The sequence below is a fragment of the Lactuca saligna genome, chromosome 3 (genome assembly GCF_052625555.1).
Source record: "Lactuca saligna cultivar CGN05327 chromosome 3, ASM5262555v1, whole genome shotgun sequence".
NCBI classification, from domain to species: Eukaryota; Viridiplantae; Streptophyta; class Magnoliopsida; order Asterales; family Asteraceae; genus Lactuca; species Lactuca saligna.
Genome location: NC_136419.1, coordinates 145,598,229 through 145,620,268, shown reverse-complemented (window position 1 = coordinate 145,620,268; position 22,040 = coordinate 145,598,229). Strand labels below are relative to the sequence as shown.

The window sequence follows — 22,040 nt, the reverse complement described above, 5'->3', positions numbered from 1 at the left end:
TAATTCTTTTGTTGGTTACCGATTCAAGTGACTAGGTTCGCGTTCACTACACTAGTCCTTAGTAAATAAACTAACTTAAACAGTGATCAGTTGTCTAATTCAATTTAGTTCACTAGATTAATTATTCGGATTACTTTAGACTCACAATAGTTAATCAATTTGGTTTTTAATTAACATCTTGTTGATGGTCATCACACAAGCTTGCACATGAATTTACTTAATTTTCTTATTAACTCTAGTTTCATGTTCATTAATCCTAGACATATAAAAAATTATTCACCAAGTATATGAGGTTGATAATCAAACGATGTTCATGCTATTTAATTACCTTCCTATTAACAGAAAATTAATTATCATTCACACACAAGGTTCTTTAGCAAGCTAAAATAACAAATAAATCACCAACATTGAATTAATCCTACCAATAATCAAACCATAGTCTCAATTTTGTATCCCCAAACAGAAGTTAAGAGTTTTAGCTCATGATTGAAGTAAATAACAACATAAAAACGAATTCTAATTGTCTAACCATAGTGGAAAACAAAAGATTAAGTATAATGATGAAATTTGCCTCAAATCTCCTTTGGGATTGAATTGTAGCTTCTATCTTCGTCTTCTAGGGTTTCTCTGGCCTTTGAATCGTAGCTAATTACTCCAGAATTGTCCCAGAAGTTTTTTTCCTTGATTTGAGAAGTTATCTATATATTTGCGTATCGACTCGTCAAGTCAGGTAGCGACTCGTCGAGTCCGTCTCACAATCTCCGTATGCGATAAGCATCTGGGTTCCCGAGTCATTATCCTCACTTGGACTCGCTGAGTAGTCGACCCTACTCGCCGAGTAGGTGCTATTTTTGGTGTTTTTCTTCTTTATCCAATTCCCGAGCTCCTAACCGCTTCTCATGCTTCCTTTTGCTTCTGTGCTTCATTTTTGGACTGAAAATACAATTCAAACACTTTTAAGTACCTTTTGTCCATGAAATGCAATAATTTAGCTAATAAATGAATAAAAATCTATACTTAATACAAACTAAATATATATGCACATATCAAAATACCCCACACTTGACTTTTGCTTGCCCCCAAGCAAAACTGAATTTTAAGACATTAGAATTATGTATGACAACTCCAATCTAACCCAGCCATTATGCTAAGACCGCAACACATGCATTTGTGTCTAAATTTTTTCCTAAGGACCCCCATACTCCAAATACTCACAATCCTCATAAACATTCGCCCACTCACCCCGAACTATGCTCATTTTATGCAACCCTCCGAATCCATCCTCAGAAAACCTCTTACCCTCAAGGTATTTTTAATTGAGCAACCCAAGCATACATAATCTAGAATTACAACTTTTCGATACCACTATGGAGCTCTTTTGAATTCTTCACTTCTTTGATAATTTAATCTTTGATCTCTTTGAATTCACCACCTTGTATTGATTGATTCTTGGTATCTTCAACTTTTTGGATTTCTTGGAATTTTGATCTTTAGATCTTCACTTTATTTGCTCCAAAATTCTTACAACTTTTCTTGTAATTCTCTCTTTTTTTTTTATATGTATTCCTCACTTTTTTTCACTCAAATCCCTACATGCTTAAGCAGGGGCGCTCAATCTCAACCTTTATTGGCTAACGATAACAATTTTCCTGGATACATTTCAGGTTTAGGCTGCTAAACGTATTGCATCCCTCAGGCTGAGCAAGGTCGTGTTTTTGTCTCATGATTTCACTGGAATAAGGAATCCACAAATGCACTAGAACGTATATAGGCTCAACTAAACATTTGGGTTTTCATGCAATTATCAACATAATTCTAACATGGAATCCTAATTGCTTTACCAAAATTTTCTAAATTAAATCCCTAAGTCATATTTTTGGTATGCAACAATTTTTTAAAATTAGCCTAAATTAAGATTCTAAATTTTCTAATATGTGACTAACCCCCTACCCCACACTTATTTTATGCAATGCCGTCATTGCATATTATGCAAAAATAAAAATGCAAATATAGAGAGAATTGGAACAAACTCCTCTTGGGTAGCAGTCGATAGGTTGACACTCTTCTTTCAAGCTCCAACTTCAATTGACTTTAGCCATGAAAACAACGCATCCATGACTTGGGCATCAAAATCTCATGTGGTAACTCCAAATATGCATGTAAAACAGTGTAAACTCTTCAAGAATCGATATGGAAGAATAAGTGATCAAGTGGTACACTTAGCAGCATCAAATCAGCAGTCCTTTTGGTATAAAAATGATTGACTCGTCGAGTCATATATGGGACTCGTCGAGTACCAGCGCGGCCATCTCAGAATGTGCGAAAATACAAGGCGACTCGTCGAGTTAGTTTAGTGCACTCGACGAGTAGGCTCCTAGACGAAAAAACATTATATTTTGCAATTGTTCCAGCCTCTAATAACTCTTCTAAACTCCTCCTCACTTCTAGAATCAATTGCTCATATCCCTAGGGACCGGACTCGACACTTTGACTTTAACGCTTCACTTCCTTGACTCTCTTTCACTCGTTATAACACCCTTTCTCTATAACTTGAAACCCTTCCTATGTAAGCATTCCTAATCCAATCCTGAAAATGACTAATGCAAACAATCATTAAGCAAAATAATAAAAGTGTTAACAACTTCATACACACCAAATAAAAATAAAAATGAAAATTGTTTGATAAAAACACAAATAAATTAATCTTCCTCCTCCTCATCATCCGCGACTGCTCCACTTCCACCTGCACCACTCTTTCTTGCACTAATCACGTCATCCCACGACGGAATATATGGATAATTGCCACCATCAATATGTGGGATGTTGAAGTGGTCGAATAATTGGATGTCGGATTGAATGCTGAAGTTGATCCCACGCGCCATTTGATCCTGTAGCCGCCTCATCTCCACATTGTACCAATCCATTGGTACTTCTTCATTATCAACCGGAATCACCAGTGGCTCTTCCTCCACATCCCGTTCCCATCTCGATCGAACCCTCCTTCCCGGTGCTTCGGGACCAACAACGGGATCATCATGCGGGATAGCATAATGACCACCACCATAGTCTTCAATAATCCTGGCCCATCGGAAAAGAATTGGATTGAATGGAGGTGTAGGAATCATCGTCATAAAGTTACATGCACCACGGGTCATCAACCCAAATGAGTTGGCTAGCCGGGTGACAAACATACCACCATTAATACGAGAAGTTTTGCGATCCTTAACCGCACCCTCCGATAGATATGAAGCCAAACACCAAGGAATGTTGCCAAAAATGTCGGGTATAATAATGCTCCATAGATAGAAGACATCAAGGTTAGAAACCTTGTCATCATCCTTTCTTTGATTAATAGTGGATGAAATGAGACGATGTATAAGGCGGTGGGTAGGCGATCTAATGCTCCCTTCTTGTGCCAACTTCGGAATATAAACTTTGTTGCCAATTGTGTTCCACCAACTCGTGCTAGTTACTCCGTCGAGAAAGACCATGTGGATTTGCTCCAAAAAGGCCCGAAAGATAGCTGTTGAGACCAAGGGCTGGTCATAAATCCCCAATCGACAAGCAAGGTCGAGTACAAAACAGTGATGAAATTCACCCCCAAGGCAAAAACTAAAACTTGCTGGGTGATAACAATCCATTCCCCCTGTGAAAGACACCGAGGAGAAGAACTCTAAGCATAGCTCCAAATACACCGGCTCTTGAATTCGAAAGACCCAGCTCCACCCGTCACAAATCATCGTTTCACCTTCATGGGTAAACTCCTTCAAAAGATAAGGAGCTAACTCCTCTTCATGGCGAACACTTTGTAACCACTCCCAATCTATCCTGTTAGGCACGTACACGTCTTTTTTTTCTTATGTCAGCCAACTTCTTCTTCCACTTCCGCATCGTTGAAGCGGACTCGATTCGTGGGAAGTTCAACCAAGGAAAGTCCTCTTGGTTTGCACTAGAACTCTTCCTCCTGTTAAACATACTTCTACAAAACAAAGATACAAAAACCTAGAAACATAGATTATACTTAAAAACAGTCATGCACACGTTCCCCCGACTCGACTCGTCGAGTCCATGTATGACTCGGCGAGTCGCATGAACTGCACGAGTCAGTCAGCGGGTTGACTGAAATTGGACCATGAAATCTGCAAATCACTTCAAGGGTTTTGTCTAGGCACATGTATATAAGGTATTAGGCAAGAATAAGCAGGCAAAACATCATAATCCACGAAGAATAAAAACCCTAGAATTTACTATTTTTCAAAATCGGGTTTTTCTATGCAATGTCCATCATAGATGCTCTTAAAATCATACTTTTAACAGAAAAGAAGAAGAAATTAGTTACCTTTCTTTGATGAAACTTGAAAAATGTTGAAGAACAATGAAGAGAAAGATGAAAGCTTGAGAGAGAATGGAGAAAGAGGTACACGGCGAGTGGGTGGTGTTGTAAAAGTAAACTTATTATTATTTTTTTCTGTGAATAATACCGACTCGTCGAGTCGGGGTCAGACTCGGCGAGTCTGGTCGCGATGCATGTGTTTTTTTTTCTGAAATCTATACGGACTCGTCGAGTCACAGTTAGACTCGGCGAGTCTCTTGCAAAAAATCCAAAAATTTTAACACTTCTTGTAATTTCTTTAGAATGTTTTTTTTTTCACCCCACACTTAGTCCATACGCACTCTCAAGCAGACGTATCCGATGAATTGGAAGATTAAAATTCTAAAAACGAAAAAAATGCAAACAAAACTAAAGGTAAAAGAAAGCAAACTCTAAATAACGGGTTGCCTCCCGCCAAGCGCTTCTTTTTAAGGAGTCGTTAGCTGGACTCCTTCGCGTCTACGTCTCATCATCTTCTAGCATCGGGAATTCACACCTTATCTTTTGTGGTTTGTACTTTGTCTTGTAAGCGTGAACCTTCTTTTTATAAGCCCGTTTTAACTCCTCTCTCTTCTTTATTACAACATCATCCTCGGCTGCTTGGGCTTCTTTTCTCCTCTTTTTCTTCTTCACCCCATTCTTTTTCTCCATCTCTTTGACCTCCTTTTTAGTAAACTTAAGTACTTCATATTCTGTGAAAGTTCATGCTCTAGGTTTGGTATTGAATGGTTGATCAGCCTCCACTCTCCTATCCATTGCCTTTTCTTCTTTTTTCTACGTTTAACCCATCTACAAGTGGAAGTGCGTCAAGAATTGCTATATGGGCGTGTTGGACTTTCGTATCCGTCTCACCTTCTGCTGTTTGTTCTTCTAAAGAATCATGAAAAATATCATCGCCCCGAAGATGCAGAGAATTAGCAACAAGCAGATTGAAGTTGTCTGAGTTGTTATCAAATTGGACTGGACTCGTCGAGTCCAATAGAGTGACTCGGCGAGTCTGGTCGTATTCCATCTTTTCTTGAGTGTTTTCTGAATCGGCTCCTTCCAGTAGCTTTTCTAACTCCTCCAAATCCTTTTTAACATCTCCATCCTCTCCAGAATGTAGCAGAAACTTGCTTGGGTCTTCTTTTTTCAAAAGTTCAAGTTCTTTTTGTAGTATCTCATCATCTAAATCGATAAATGAGATCTCTTCTCTCCCTTTCACTTCTTGCATGACTTCTGGTATAGCTTTGAATACCGCTGACTCATCTCCTACCCTTAATGTAAGTGTAGACTTACATACATCAATTAAAGCACACACGATGTGTAAAAATGGCCTCCCCAAAATAATTGGAACTTCGGGGTCTTCTTCCATATCTAGAACCACAAAGTCTACTGGAAAGATGAACTTGTCAACTTTAATGAGAAGATCCTCGTAAACTCCTCTTGGATGAATTGTCATCTTGTCAACCAAATGGATCTTCATGTTTACCGGTCTTGGCTCTGGTAAGTTCAGTTTCTTGAAGAAAGAAAGAGGCATCAGGTTGATGCTTGCACCGGAATCGGTCAACGCTTGAGTGACAAATGTGTTTCCAAATTGACACGGAATTATGATACTTCCCGAACTTCTTTTCGGGTAACTCACTCAACATTATTTCTGCGACCTCAGCCAAGTCTTTCCTAGCAGCAAAGAGACCTTTTAGTAAGTTGAAGTACTTGGGTGTTGTAAGCATCGTCTCTACAATGGCACATTGACTTGGAGGTCTTTAACATGCTTCATAAAGGCTTTATAAGCTTCCACTTTTTCCACAGGTATGGCTTTGATTGGGAATGGTAGAGGGGGATTGTATGGCTTTAAGTGGATGGTAGTTATGTCTTGTACGCATGGACTCGGCGAGTCCATTTGAGGGACTCGGCGAGTCGGGTTGGGTTTAGCTGGAACCGACTCTTCTGTCTTCTCTATCTTGCTATTAGAGACCCTCTGTGCCTGTGTGAAATTTTTTTCACAGCTGGAAGTTACCATACTCACATTTTCCATTCTTGGATTATTCTCGGTGTTGCTTGGAAGTTGGCCCGGTCTTCTTTCATTCACTTGATGTGCAAGCTGTCCCAGCTGTTTCTCAATGTTGAGAATGGATGCCTGCTGATTCCTTAACATATTTATGGTCTCTTGCATTGCTACATCATGATCATTGTGTCTTTTTTCGGACGCGGTTATGAATCTAGTAAGCATTTCTTCTAAATTGGCTTTCTTTTCCATCAACGGCTCTTCCTTTTGATAGAATTCCTTCTCCTACTGCTTGTATTTCTCCTCCTTAGCCTTTTTATATTCTTCGTATGGGAGCCATTCCTTCTTCGGTTTCCTCCAATCTTCGTCGTATCTATCGCCACTAGAGTAAAACACTTGAGCCTTCTTATTTCCATTTTCATCTAGATCACAATCCTTGGTGAGGTGGGGCCCTCTACAATTCTCACATCCAACTCGAATAGCATGGATTGTTTGATCCATTTTTGTCATCCTTCTATCTAGACTATCGAGCTTAGCTATTACCGCCGCCATGCTATCATTCACCGAGTTCACTGCTCCCCGACTTACTTCATTTCTCGGATTGTGGTATTCTCTAGAATGCTTAGAGAATTCCTCAATTAACTCCTTGATTTTCGGAGGCAGCTTTCTGGTGAGCGGGCCTTGTGAATCGAGCAATTGCCTTGTGGTGACATTGACTCCATCATAAAAAATGGAGACCTCTTGTTGGCTATTAAGGTCATGGTGTGGGCAATTTCTAAGCAAACCTTTGTATCTTTCCCAAGCTTCATAAAGAGATTCACCGGGTTGTTGCTCGAAGTTGGCGATGGCTTTCTTCAACTTAGCTATCTTGGAAGGTGGGCCAAAGTGGTCTATGAATTCCTCTTTCATCTTGGCCCATGTGGTGATCGATCCGGGAGGAAGTCACTTGAGCCAATCCTTCACAGCACCTTTAAACGTGACTGGGAGCATACGAAGTAGATGGGTCTCGCGAGGCACATTTGGTACATTGAAGTAGTCAGCCACATCATTTACTTCATCCAAGTTCTTGTAGGCGTCTTCGTGATCTTTCCCATAAAAAGGGATCTCCTTGAGTTGAGCGAGAATATGGCCTTTTAGCTTGAAAGTAATGGTTGCGGGAATTGCGGGTTGCACAAGTCCCAGGCTGGTGTCATCACGCATCCTCTTCTTCCATTCCCCCATGGGGATTTCATCGATATGAGCCATAGCGGTAGCTAAATCGTCTTCAAACTCGGATCCGTGCTCGTATGTGGGTTCGTCCTCTTCCTCGGTCTCGTACTCGGTGTCTTTTTGAATTGGATCTTCAATTGTCAAAGAGGCACTGGATGCACCTGATTTGTTGCTCCTTTTCTTGCTGAAAACAGACTTGAGGTTTTTGAGTGGTGAGTTCTTTAAAGAAGCGGATTCTCCAACGGTTTTTCCTTTGCTCCTTCTTAGTGCGGTTTCCAAATCTTCAAGAGGGGGGACCAGAGGTGTATCAGATCCTCGGGTCATGAAACAACTGCAAACAAAACAGAAAACGCGTAAAAAGAACAAAAAAATAAAATAAAAATTAGAGCTGATTCAGCGATGTACTCGCCGAGTCTGCGCGAATGCACTCGGCGAGTCCAAGGTAAAATCAGATTTTTTTTTATTTTTTTTATACTACCTACTAAATTAAACAGTAATTAACTTTGTCTAAGATAAATCTCACACAAAGGATCGATTGAATTAGAATTTAATGCTAATTTTAGAACCGTTCCCCGACAACGGCGCCAAAAACTTGATGTGCGTAAACTCACTTAGTTTTAATCCTACTTTTAGTTGTAAAATAAACACACAAAGGCAGTGTACCTATCAATTGTGGAATAGTTCAAGCAAGTAGGGTATCGAACACAGGAAACGGCAAATTAAAAATAAAAACTAATTCTATCTAAATTAATTAATAAGTAGAGGGTTTTCTCTAGTTTTACAAGACTAGAAACTTACTAACTATTACTTAATCTAAAAACTAGAAAAACAAATAATTAACTAGATTCAATAATACGAAGGAACTTCTGTTTAGTTCAACTCAATTGATCCTATGGTTGATTTCAATGTAATAGTGCAATGGATTAATTCTTTTGTTGGTTACCGATTCAAGTGACTAGGTTCGCGTTCACTACACTAGTCCTTAGTAAATAAACTAACTTAAACAGTGATCAGTTGTCTAATTCAATTTAGTTCACTAGATTAATTATTCGGATTACTTTAGACTCACAATAGTTAATCAATTCGGTTTTTAATTAACTTCTTGTTGATGGTCATCACACAAGCTTGCACATGAATTTACTTAATTTCTTATTAACTCTAGTTTCATGTTCATTAATCCTAGACATATAACAAAGTAGTCACCAGGTATATGAGGTTGATAATCAAACGATGTTCATGCTATTTAATTACCTTCCTATTAACAGAAAATTAATTATCATTCACACACATGGTTCTTTAGCAAGCTAAAATAACAAATAAATCACCAACATTGAATTAATCCTACCAATAATCAAACCATAGTCTCAATTTTGTATCCCCAAACAGAAGTTAAGAGTTTTAGCTCATGATTGAAGTAAATAACAACATAAAAACGAATTCTAATTGTCTAACCATAATGGAAAACAAAAGATTAAGTATAATGATGAAATTTGCCTCAAATCTCCTTCGGGATTGAATTGTAGCTTCTATCTTCGTCTTCTAGGGTTTCTCTGGCCTCTGAATCGCAGCTAATTACTTTAGAATTGTCCCAGAAGTTTTTTTTCCTCGATCTTAGAAGTTAATAACATATTTGCGTATCGACTCATCGAGTCAGGTAGCGACTCGTCGAGTCCGTCTCACAATCTCCATATGCGATAAGCATCTGGGTTCCCGAGTCATTATCCTCACTTGGACTCACCGAGTAGTCGACCCTACTTGCCGAGTAGGTGCTATTTATGGTGTTTTTCTTATTTATCCAATTCCCGAGCTCCTAACCGCTTCTCCTGCTTCCTTTTGCTTCCGAGCTTCATTTTTGGACTGAAAATACAATTCAAACACTTTTAAGTACCCTTTGTCCATGAAATGCAATAATTTAGCTAATAAACGAATAAAAATCTATACTTAATACAAACTAAATATGCACATATCACTTATCATCCACAAACCGACGACCAGAGTTAGCGGATGATACAAACCCTTGAGGATATGTTGCAAGCCTATGTTATCGATTTCGGTGGGAGCTAGGACTCCTACCTACCTCTTGTGGAGTTTTTCTACAATAAAAATTATCACTCCAACATTGGTGCTACACATTCGAGCTCTTTTATGGGCGAAGATGTCGTACCACAATTTGTTCGGGCGAGGTTGGTCATAGGGTGATGGGGCGGTCCGAAGTGGTCCCTCAGACCATAGAGCTGATTCAACCGATTAAAAAGAGATTGTAAAACACACAGAGTTGGCAGAAGAGGTATGTTGACCGCCGCCAATCTGAGTTACAGTTTCAGGTCGGGAACATGGCATTACTGAAGGTCTCACCTTGGAAGGGTGTAATACTCTTCAGGAAGAGGTCAAAGTTGGAGCCCGAGTATATTGGGACTTTTCTAGTGATTTCCAGAATTGGCAAGGTTGCTTACATATTGGATCTTCACGAGGAACTCAGTCAGTTTCGGAATACTTTCTATTTTTCGTAGCTGTGAATGTGTGTATTTGATTAGCATGCAATGATTTCCTTGGATGATATTTAGGTCGATGAGTGTCTGAACTATTTTGAGAGGTTGATGGCTATCATGGAAAGGAAGGTGAACGTTTGCATAGCAAGGAAGTACCTTTGGAAAATGTACAGTGGCAGCACCGGAGAGGCTCCCAGTGGACCTGAGAACCGGAGAATGAGATGCGGGAGCATTATCCAAATTTCTTCAGCACAACAGACTTCATGGACGAAGTGCACTTCAAGTGGGGGAGAATTGTAACATCCTGATGTTGAAGTATTTATAAATTTATTCGTTTAAGTTTATTATATGAAATTTTGGACCTTAAGTCTAAGAGAGTGTGCCTTGAAACCCTATTGGCATTCTTGTAATTTAGGCAGGAGAAGTACGCTAAGTGTACATGTGTGTACGCTGAGCGTACTTAGGCGTGCCCTAGTACGTTGGGCGTACACTAATGTACGTGTGGCGTACGAAAGAAAGATGGAAACCCTAATTTTTAGGGTTTGGGTGGTATTTAAGCATCTTTATGGCCTCATTTCTCTTCGCCTAATCAGCCTCTTCCCTCTCTTCATGGTTTGAAACCCTAGAAGCACCTTGTGAGGACATTTAAAGCATTAAAGAGTGTGTTTGTGTGATTTGAAGAGGAAGGAAGAAGATCAAGCTCAATTTAGAGAAAGAAGCACCTTAGATATGGGATTTATCTTTCATTTGCAAGACTTTCAAGGTATAAAGCTTGCACCTTTGTCTCTTAATCTTGTAGATTTAGTTATGGGGGTTTCATGTCATCCTTTTGGTCCCAAAAGTATCATCTTGAACATGGCATGTTTTGGACATTTTGAGTTGTCCTTTCAGACCCTAGGAAGGGTCCTTAGCCATAAAAATGAATTCCTTTTGGTTAGTTTCGCTCCATGCATCTTATAGGGGGTCCTAATGGATTAAGACCTTACGGTATGGTCTTATTAGGCGTGTAAAGTCATAAAGTTGGAAGCTTTATGACTCTAGGATGTGTTTTAGTCGTGGGTCTGAAATATGGGATTGAGTGATTAAGCCATTAAGCACTTAATGAAGATTTGGGGTTGCGAGGTTACGCCCTGAATACTCGGTCCCGATGGTGGTCAATGCAAGGCTTCACGTACTTCCGGTGTACACCCAATTACTCGCATGGGTCAGCTTTACGAGTGACTCGGTTGAGTGGACTAGAACGGTTTGACAAATTTGGTTTATTGGCTTTGACCAGTGCACTTTGAATTTGACCAAGTTTAACCTTGAGGGTATTTTGGGATTTTGATGGACTTTGTCATTTGATGGAATTAGGTATCAGTTAGAGAGATGAGACTCAGAGTTGGACCTTATCAGTTCTATTCAGCTTGCGAGGTGAGTTTTTCTCACTGTACTTACGGGTCGAAGGCACTAAGGTCAGCCCCTAGGATTGTTATCTTGGTTTATCATATGATCATGTACTGTAGTGATTTATTAGATTTATATCCTAATAGATAGGATGATGTTGAGTGAAAGAAACTTGACACACACTTGAACAAACTTTAGAATAAGTATAGTTGCAAAACTAGTTAATCTCAAAGGATCTAAAAGCTCAACAATAATAAGTTAATATGTTAGATAGTTAGATAGTTAGTTGTCGTAAAGTATGGAAACATAAATGACAGCAGGTAATATATCAAGTAAACACATAAGTTGATTCATAACATGGAATGCATTCAAACCAAGTTAGTGAGTGAGATCAATCTTAGTGATAAATCACAAATGATTTGCTTCGAAGAGAAGTATTAATCGGTTATGTTCGAGAGGATTTTAGAGAGTAAGAAAGATATGAGATGTGTAAGGAAAACTTGAAGATAACTCAGATTTAGAGATTAGTAAAGAGAGATCTGTATTGATTGATAAAGCGCGAGCTCTATTTATTGAGACTCAAGAAATACAAGTGATTCACTCTTTAAGAGTGGCCATGCAAGGCATACTGGACAATAGAGAGTATTACAGGAAGGCAGATAAAAGTAAACTAAGTACAGAAAGATGACCGTTGTCGTCTAGAAGACTTCGGATGTGGTTGCTGATGGAGGCTTAACTACAAATGCTTGTAGACTGCGGTAGGCAAAATTAAAAGGGTCACTTCATGTATCAACAATTTCCCCATTAAGTGACCTCTAATTTTCTTTACTTATCAAGTTTAAGAAACTTGATCAGGATCCACCAAAACTTCCTGACATTTTCCAACCAAGTGATCCTCCTTAAAATCTCGAACTTGACTTCGGCAGTTGTATGTTTCGATTTTTCAGCTACGGTTCGACAGATTTCAAGTTGTTTCTTTGTGAGTCGGTTCATGGAGACCGTTGGAATGAAATATTTGACTTGACCGGTCTTCCTTTTGAAGATGAATCCTAGTTCAGGGAAGTTTGTAGCACCTAAGGATCTTTCTTCATAACCTTCGGTTGGCATCGGTGCGGGATCAAGTGGAGCTAGATCAAACTTTTTGGCAATGACTGGGTGGATATCATCATCGATCTTTGCAAAGTCACAAAAAATTTCTTTCAGATAAGTACTTGCCCTTTCAAGTGCTATCTTCATCTTCGGATGCTCTTCACACTTGTTATGGAACACCTTTGCCATCAGGAAAACATCTTCTGGATTCATACAGGGGAAGTCAGCTTGGGTGCGCACATAGTCCTGATTCCTTCGAGTGAGTGTGTATTGCACAAAGTCAGCCTTCAAGAATTTGCGAGATTTGAAGTTCTTGATTGCTGATGGTCTGTCGTTAGACTAGATCTTATCAATAGGAGAGGCATGCTTTGCATAGAATCAGTTTAGTCTCTCGAATTCCATTGGCAGTCTTTTTTTATCAGGATGGCTACGGTCAAATTGCTCAAACACTGTGAAGTATTTAGCATTTGGGGAGATAGGAACATACCAGTAGCCATCAGGGGGAGGTTCATCATATGTGAGGTATGGTATGTAGTCGTCATCCAACAGTCTGCGGTGGGTATTGACCCAAGAGTTTATCAAGGATTCATCCATAATAGTGTCAAAACCGCATTCTCTCCATATGAGCTTAGCAAATTTAGCTAATTTCCAGTTAGCTTTCTTCTGTTTAGTGAAGGGGGAGTCATTTGAGCTTCGAGATGACATATACTTAACAAGATTCTTGAAATGAGGTGGAGTTTCAGGTCGTTCAGGGGAAGGAACGATTTTTTTGTTGCGGTGGAGGAGATTGATGGCTTGGACTCTTGTGATGAGATGGTTGTGGTGAGGCTTGCGGTGAAGGGATTTTATGAGAAGCACTGTTGGATTGACGTTCTTCTTCATGGTGTTCTTCTTCTCTATGGACTTCTTCATTTCCCCCTATTGAGGATTTCAGACCCAGAGCCTCCTGAAGCCATTGTTTAAGTCCATCGACTTTGGCACAAACTTCTTGGAATTGGGATTTGAGAACATCAGCCAGTTGCTGATTGTCAGGGATGGAGATGTTAAAGAGTAGCTGATGAATCTCCTTGGTCAGTTGAAGAATTTCAGGGCCATGGAAGTTGGAGGATAAAGATCATTGGAGTCCGTTGATGGTTGCATGGAGGACTGAAGTAGTGGACTCATATGCAGTGTAAGTCTCAGCTATCAGTTTCTGAGACGGAGTAGATTGGTCCACAATGGCTGTCAGCAAGTTGTCTTTGATTGTTATCCGTAGCATCCATGAATTCTTTGTGATCCGCTTGATGATTGTTATCAAGGGACCGAATTCCTATTTCCACCTTGAGAGATATTCTCCCAGCAGCTAGTCGTTCCCTTGTTTCCAGTCGTTCAATCCTTTCGATCAAGGACTGCGGCACAAGATTGATTTCAGATTACGGGTGAGTAGACTTGACTACGGCCAGAATTTGGTCAACCTTGGATTGAAGATTTAGGAATTCTTTTCTTGAGACGACTATCTTTTTCTTCTTCTTCTACTTCTCTTTAGGCTTAGAGGTAGAGTGATGTAAACCACTTGATTCCTCTTCTTCAATGTACATCATGAGGTCATCATCCGAAGGGCTGGGTTGATTGACCTCTTGTAGATCAACATCGTCAAAACCGAAGGTGGGAGTAGAGCTCACTTTGATTTCTGTGCCTGCATCTTGTGAGTCTCTGGCATTTAGAGATGGAGGAGGCTTTGAAGGAGTCTGATCAATAGTTTCCTCTTGAGCCTTGCGGATGGTATCAACCGTGTTATCTATTAGGGCTTGAACTTTGCAAATAGTAGCTATGGTATTGACATTGTTGATTGCATTTGCCCAATACTTTGCTACGATGTGGATTTCTTGTTGTTTCTGCTAAAGCTGCTTTGTTTGTTTTGCCTTTCTTGCTTGGAATTCCCTACAAAAAGCGGCATATTTATTGGCTTTAACTTCATTTGATGGTTGATACTGACCTCATGAGTCATTCAAATCTATATCGTCAAATCCTTGGTATCGCACGGAGGTGTCCCTCGGGTTCACGGATCCTTGCACATTTGTGCTCACCGTGCCTAAACCACCTATTACTGATGTAAGAAGAGTAGGATTTCCTGATCTTCCTCGGTCTCCTTGACCTAGGGTCAAGTATGGCCTCGTATCAGTTCTAGCAAAGGCTGAAGAATCGCCTTGCGGTGGGGAAGGTGTTTGGAGTGTTTAGGTAACAAAAAAAAGAATGGAGCACAACTCCTCCAGGGAAAAGAAATGAAGACGGGAAGCCCTGGATAACTTAGGGTAGGAGCCAGATCTATCCTCTTGGGATTGACCTAGGGGGAGTCTCCACGTTGCGGTGAAACAGACTCACTTTCTGAGTTTCAGTGGAATTCGATGGTGGTGTCGAATGGGTGTGCGGGCACCCCAAGGACTACCGGAGCCTGTTGAGAGGCTGAGGTATCAGTCTAGTCACACATTTGGTGTGTGGGATTGGTTTTTCTTTTCTTAAGGATTGCAATGGATTGATCATCCTCAATAGAATCACTGCTAGAGGAAGAGGGAGCCTGATGTTTTCTTGGTTCAACATTTGTTATCACTGGTGGAGTGATTTTTCTTTTCTTTCACTGATTGGCTTGTTTTGGAGCATCCTTTTTCTTAAGAGTGACTTGTTTCTTGGTGTTGCGGGGGCCTTGACGGGGTGAGGATAGCTGTTTGTGTCTTTGAGACACTTACAGGTTGGAGAGAGTTGTGGATGATGGGACTGCGGTACTACTTGGGTCAATGATTGCGGATGGGGTTTTAAGATTCAGGGTAGGAAGGTATGGGGCAATACCTTTCATAGCCTCAATGTGATTTGAGACATCAGCAGTCTCAAGACCAAGGGTAGAAAGAATGTGGGTTGGTAGTGTTCTAATTGGTCCAGAAACAATCTGATCAGATGAGGGATAGTACCTTTTAAGATCCTTGGTGACAAAGAAGTTGATATCGTTGCCCATGCTAATTCCTGCATCCTTATGGAGGTTTGAGATGCAGAGAGACCAAAACCCTGCAAAAGTGAGTTCGGTAGTGTTTTCTCTTGGGCTTTCTTTTGGAATGTATTGCAGAAAATCATCCCAAAGAATCTGACCGTAGTTGACATCATGGCCTGTGAAAATGCTCCATACGAGTTCTACGAGCTTTAGTCCCATGTTGTTTGTGCCTTTGGTTATGCAGGATAGATTGTGGATAATGAAATGACAAACAAATTGCCAGACCGTAGGCAATTGGTTTTTCTTGAATTCCCCAATTCCTTTGATTTTCTTCTGATAAACCATTTGGTAGAGCATAGAAAGTATGTCCATCATCAATGGAGTAATGATCTTGATGGATGGATGAATAAGAAGGTTAATGGCTGTGAGAAGTTTCTCTTTGGTCAAAATGACCAAATAATCGTTGACTAGGTTAAGATGCACTTCTTGAAGATTCTCGAGTGGTCGATAGGATGAAAAAGCACACTTGAAGAGGGATGAAAGAGGAAAAACGTATGTGAACGAATTGAAGGGTCCAAACAGTGGGTGATCGGATAGGAACTTGATCATCATTTTTATAGCGGCATTGTATGAGGAATGTTCTTTGAACACAGCCCTGAAGTTGCTTGATGCAATTGTCGGTGTAATTCTTGAGGTAAAGTCTGAACCAATAGGGTTTACTGATCCAGAGGATTTGGAGTGTTTCTTGGATGCACCGGATTTCACCATTGTTGATGTTTGAGGAAGCTTTGAAGAAAGGAAACAGAGTGCAAGAGAAAGGTTTATGGTTTAGAGAGCATAAACTTTTTCTTTGGGAAGAAGAAAGGGGATTTATAATGGCTTAAGGGAGCAGGAAAAGATTTTACCCTAAGTGAATTTGGGTAAAACATAGTGAATTTGGGTAAAACGTTTGGGTGTTTATTTCGAATTAAGAGCGTTAATCTCAGCCACAGATTAAGATAAAGATTCAATCTGTATTTTTAGATTTACCAAAAAGAGGTTTGCATTTAATGAAATTCAGATTTATGATCACGTATGGAGAACGTGTGGTGAGGGTGAGATCAATCCGTTGGGTAAAGGGGAAGTTGTAACGGATTTGATGTTTTATGGTAATAGGAAGAGTCAGATTAAAAGATATGTTTTTTGGAAAATCTTTCTTTTTGTCATCATACCTAAAATAGGCCTGGCACTAGGTTGATTAAAAAAGAATGAGACAGATGCACAAAGAATGTTTTTTTGTTTTTTTTTTTGAGAAAAGTTTTTCTCTATTAAATGAAGGATCATTAAATAGCACACCATATTTTTATTTTAAAAAATAACAGTTTTGAAAATTATTTATGGTGACTGCGGATTGAAACTTCATTGCGGATGGATCATATGCCGTTGGATGACTGCGGTAGAAGAACTAAGAGGAACACTTGAATAAGGATTAGTAATAACAAACAATAAAGACAATTGAAGTATAAGTATGATATATGGTTGCGGTACATAGGATATAACAAAACCATCTATCATAATTAACTTCAAATAGAACTGCAACGGAGACCAAGGATGGTCTGCGGTACCTATTAATTCAAAAAGAATTGTGGGTCCGGGTTCATCATTCCTAACATTTGTAAGAAACTGTTGAGTTTAGTCGAGTCAAGTACCTTTGTAAATACATCAGAAATCTCTTCATGAGTATGGACAAAAATTAGTTCAATGTTACCTTTCATGATGTGGTCTTTGATGAAGTGATACCGTAGTTCAATATGCTTGGTCTTGGAGTGCTGAATAGGATTGTGAGAAATCGCTATAGCACTTTCAGAGTCACAATAGATTGGTATCTACAACATTCTATATCCGTAGTCCAATAGTTGTGTTTTCATCCATAAGACTTGAGAACAACAGCTGGCTGCAGCCACATATTCAGCTTCTGCGGTAGACAATGACACACAATTTTGCTTCCTTGAGGACCAGCTGACTAGTCTTCCACCTAGAAATTGACATCCACCTGAGGTTCTCTTGCGATCAAGTTTGCATCCGGCATGATCCGCATCTGTGAATGCTTGAAGACTGGAATCATTTCCTGTGGGGTACCATAATCCCAGAGTTTGCTTCCCTTTAAGTACCATAGGATTTGTTTGGCTGCGGTCATGTGAGACACTTTAGGGTCATCCTGGTACCTTGCGCATACACCCGTTGCAAAGATTATATCAGGACGGCTGGTGGTGAGATACATCAATGAGCCAATAATACCTCTATAGGTCTTGTGATCAATGGATTTGCTTGAGGGATCTGCAGAAATCTTGTATCCGAAGGCCATGGGGACCTTAGCCGAAGAGCAGTTATCCATAGAATATTTCTTTAACAGTTAATGAATATCCCTTGAGAGACTTGTTTCACTTGAAGTCCTAGAAAGAAGTTGATCTCTCTATTCATGCTCATTTGAAACTTGTTAGTCATGAGCATAGCAAATTCATCCACCATCTTTTGATCAGTTGAGCCGAATATGATATTGTCCACGTATATTTGTACAAGGATAAGGTGATCACCATTTGCTTTTCTAAATAAAGTGGGGTCAATCACTCCTCATTTGTTACCAGACGAGACAAGGAATTCAGAAAGGGTCTCGTACCATGCTCTTGGGGCTTGTTTTAGACCGTAAACTGCTTTTTCAAGCTTGTAGCAATGGTCTGGGAATTCAACACTTTCGAAGCCCGGAGGTTGTTGAAGATAAACTTCTTCCTTCAATTCGCCGTTGAGAAAAGTACTTTTGACATCCATTTGATGAACCTTGATGTTTTTGTGTGACAATCGTCAAATTCTAGTCAAGCCAAAGTCAAGCAAAGTCAACAACTCAATCCGATCAACTAATTTAACCATTGTGTACTAGGGTTTACATTACGTAATTACTAAACAACTAACTTTTTTAATGAGAAAACATCAATTGGTTGACCACCGCCAGGATGGGTGACCCCCTAGGGAGTCCTCGTGTTGCAGACCTCGACAAGACTCCATTAGAAATCATGACCTTCTGCCTTGCATAGATGAATCGGTTGACCAACCGCCAGGAACAATGTACCTTTCAGAAAGGGACTTAAGATCCAAATATCACCAGTTACAAATGTTAGTAAAGGATGTCCCGAGGAGAATCTTCCAAACTCGATGCGGATGCTACGAGTCCGTAGTGATACCCCTCGGATAGGACCAATATGCCCATAGTATTCATGAACTTAATGAATAGGGTACGCCATTCTTACTCGGATCAGTGCTTCATTGTCCTTGTAAATGACTTACTTATCTAGTCTCGCAGTAAGAAGGAAATCATAAAGAGAATCTATGATAAACCATGGAAACATTATGATCAGCAAAGCTCTACGCGAACTTCTCTAAATACGAGTTTTGGAATTGAAGTGTCAAATTCGAAAGACACACTATTAGTGATGTGGGAATTCTTGAGGACCCTTCCGAAAAATCAAAACCGTTGAGAAATTGTTAGCACCGAAGACACTTACGGAGATCCGCCTAATTCTAGGTGTCGCTGACCTACTGTTGAAAGTTCATTCAGAACTCCTCGCGAATTACGGAACCTCTTACGACTTTGACCTAGAAGGGAGTGGCCCTTGATTGGGAAGAGAAGCTAGAGGAAGAAGCCATTGGAATTCCAAGGGAGAGGCCAAATTCTTATGGAAATATCACCCTGGGAAGGCTTGCTACGCTTCGGAGAGCGTAGAAAGCTAAATCCAAGATAGTTAGAACCTCCAAGATTCTTGCCAGAATCGGCGCCGTAACTCACAAGTCCAACCTACCCCACAAACTCAGTAACGTACATTTTACCCTCCACGTCTTGATCATGAAAATGTACCTTTCCGTTAGGACTCTTATAATCCCATTCGATGAGATCGAGATCAACAAGAACCTCTCCTTCATGAAAGGACGATTGTGACCATAGACCGAGAGGTCAGGCGAACGAAGCCAAGTCGCTTCCCATTAGTGAAGGTTCACTAAAACATCAACCGAGGAACCACGTTCACTTGGGAGCGCGAGAATCAATCGATTAAGAAGTATCCCCACTTCTTGGCTCGATTAATCATACCTACTTCCTTACCTAAATTCAAATTTCGGGATAAAATTCCTTCTAATGGGGGGATGATGTGACAACCGTCAAATTCTAGTCAAGCAAAGTCAACAAGTCGAAGCGGTCAACTCAGTTAACCCTTGTGTACTAGGGTTTACGTTACGTAATTACTAAACAACTCGCTATTTTAATGAGAAAACATCAATTGGAAAATCCGTATGTTTGAATTTCCATAGCCGTGAAAATGCTAAACATCGAACCAAAGCGATAAAACACTATTGCACACTCATTGGGAGTGTGTAGGACCTTAAAACCTGTCTTAACGGGGTTTACGAACCTTGCATTTGCGAAGCCGGACACTCAAAAAGGTCACAAACGAAACCTCTCTCAATCGTTTTCAGTCTATTTATTTCTATTTGAAATCTCTCCCAAATATCATTCAAAAGTTCTCGTAACTTGTTGAAGTCATTTGGGTCATTCCAACCCTTAACCGGGTAAAAAATCGTTTAAAACGAGGTTAGAACGGGTAAAATACCCCAAATGATCCGGAATCTCCCCCTAGGACCAAAGCCTCTTAGAGGCCGAACCCTCTTGGGCTGGAACCGCAACAGGCGAGCCGCGACCAGCTTGCCGCCGCCCCGACCGCAGCTAGCGAACTGCAACTTCTCTTTTTTTGCTCAGACCACAACATCTCTTCTTCCCCTGGATCCGCACCTTCTGTTTCGATTCTTGGCTGCTGAGGCTGAAATGTCGCCCAGAATTCCGAAAATTCTTCTTTTTCACCAGGTTTTCGACCACGACTCCGTTTTAAGCCGGTTTTTCATCGTTTTAAAGCGGGATTTTCACCCAAATTCATATTTTGGCATATAAGGACCCATATATTCATAAATTCAACATATTTTTAAGGAAATCTTTATTAAAGAATAAAATCTATTAAATAAGATCTTGTGGTGGAGTGTTGACTTTAACTTTAGTGTGTAACATAAGCAATCCCTCCCATACCCACTCCATGACCAGCTATTGTCCCCCACCAAACCTGGTCATTTAAGGGTACTTTCCCCACCATTTGACCAACCATACTCTTAGTCAAAGGCTGAAAACTCACCCTCTCTCCTTATTCTTACTCATTTCTTTCATTTCCACCAAAGATCAAACACATATTTTCTCTCAAATTCTCTCATATAATTTCGAGATTTCCAAGTCATTTTTCAAGCTTTCCATCTTCATTTGATTCTCAAATATTCAAGTGATCCTTCAAGTGTTCTTGAGTTGAACACTTCATTTCTTTAACATTCACCCACTGAAATCACATAAGGTGAGTTCATACCCCTATATTTTCATTTTTTCTTAAGTTTTAAGAGGGGGGGGGGGGGGGGAATACAAGTTAAAACACCAAGAACACAACAAAACTCATTTAACAACCTTCATCAGAAAAGTTCAACTCCATTCACGGACTGTTTTGGGCAAATTAACATTTTAGTTTTTAAAACTGTTTTAGGTGCATGTAGTTTCAGTTCTTAGCTTTAAAATGACTGATTGCACATCTATACACGATTTTTCTACGATTTATGGTGATTTTTACAAAACTGCCTATCATTTTAGAAACAAATTCGGACCAGTCTGTGAATATGAACATTTTAACACTAGTTAAATACTTCTAAAAATCACAATAAAAGTTATGAATAAACTAGACACATTTTGTGAACTTCTAGAATTTACAGAACTAGTTTTCGACTTCGTATGATTTTTCTAAAACAGTGTAGAAAAGCAAAAATCTAGATAACAGTTTATGACTTTCATCGCACTTTGTAACTTGTTGAGCAAAGTGTTAATATTGAAGATTTCATATTTTACATGTGTTTCTTGATGTGGTATAATTGCATAACAGATAAATACTCACTGAAATGTAATAATCCTCCTCCATTACCATTAGTACAAAACAAGAATGATAAACATAGTTATATTTTGCCATACATTCTACTTACATAGAAAAGGGTTCTTATACACCAAAAACAAACATACCACTCTATACTAGGTATAGTTAGGTCGCATATACATTACAAAAATTTTGATAAGCTATAATAGGTATAGTTTATGTTCATATACATTACAAAAGGTTTTCATATAAATGGGGTACGAATACAAAGTACCGGGTTTATACCAAAGGGGTACATCACAAAGTATCGGGTCTTCATATAAATGGGGTACGAATACAAAGTACCGGGTTTATACAAAAGGGGTACATCACAAAGTATCGGGTCTTCATATAAATGGGGTACGAATACAAAGTAGCAGGTTCATACAAAAGGGGTACATCACAAAGTACTGGGTCTTCATATAAATGGGGTATGAATACAAAGTACCGGGTTTATAAAAATAGGGGTACATTACAAAGTGTTGGTTAATAGTAATATAGTTATAGTGACCCACATAGGGAGTTAACAAAACTT

At 39.6% G+C, this 22,040-nt stretch overlaps 1 non-coding gene across 1 annotated transcript; it reads left to right on the top strand.

Annotated features, from left to right (window-relative positions):
- The first annotated feature begins 7,113 nt into the window (after nt 1-7,113).
- On the top strand, nt 7,114-7,220 carry LOC145038211 (small nucleolar RNA R71). Its single transcript, XR_013679275.1, has one exon. It is a non-coding gene; the product is annotated as a small nucleolar RNA R71 (small nucleolar RNA).
- Nucleotides 7,221-22,040: the final 14,820 nt, after the last annotated feature.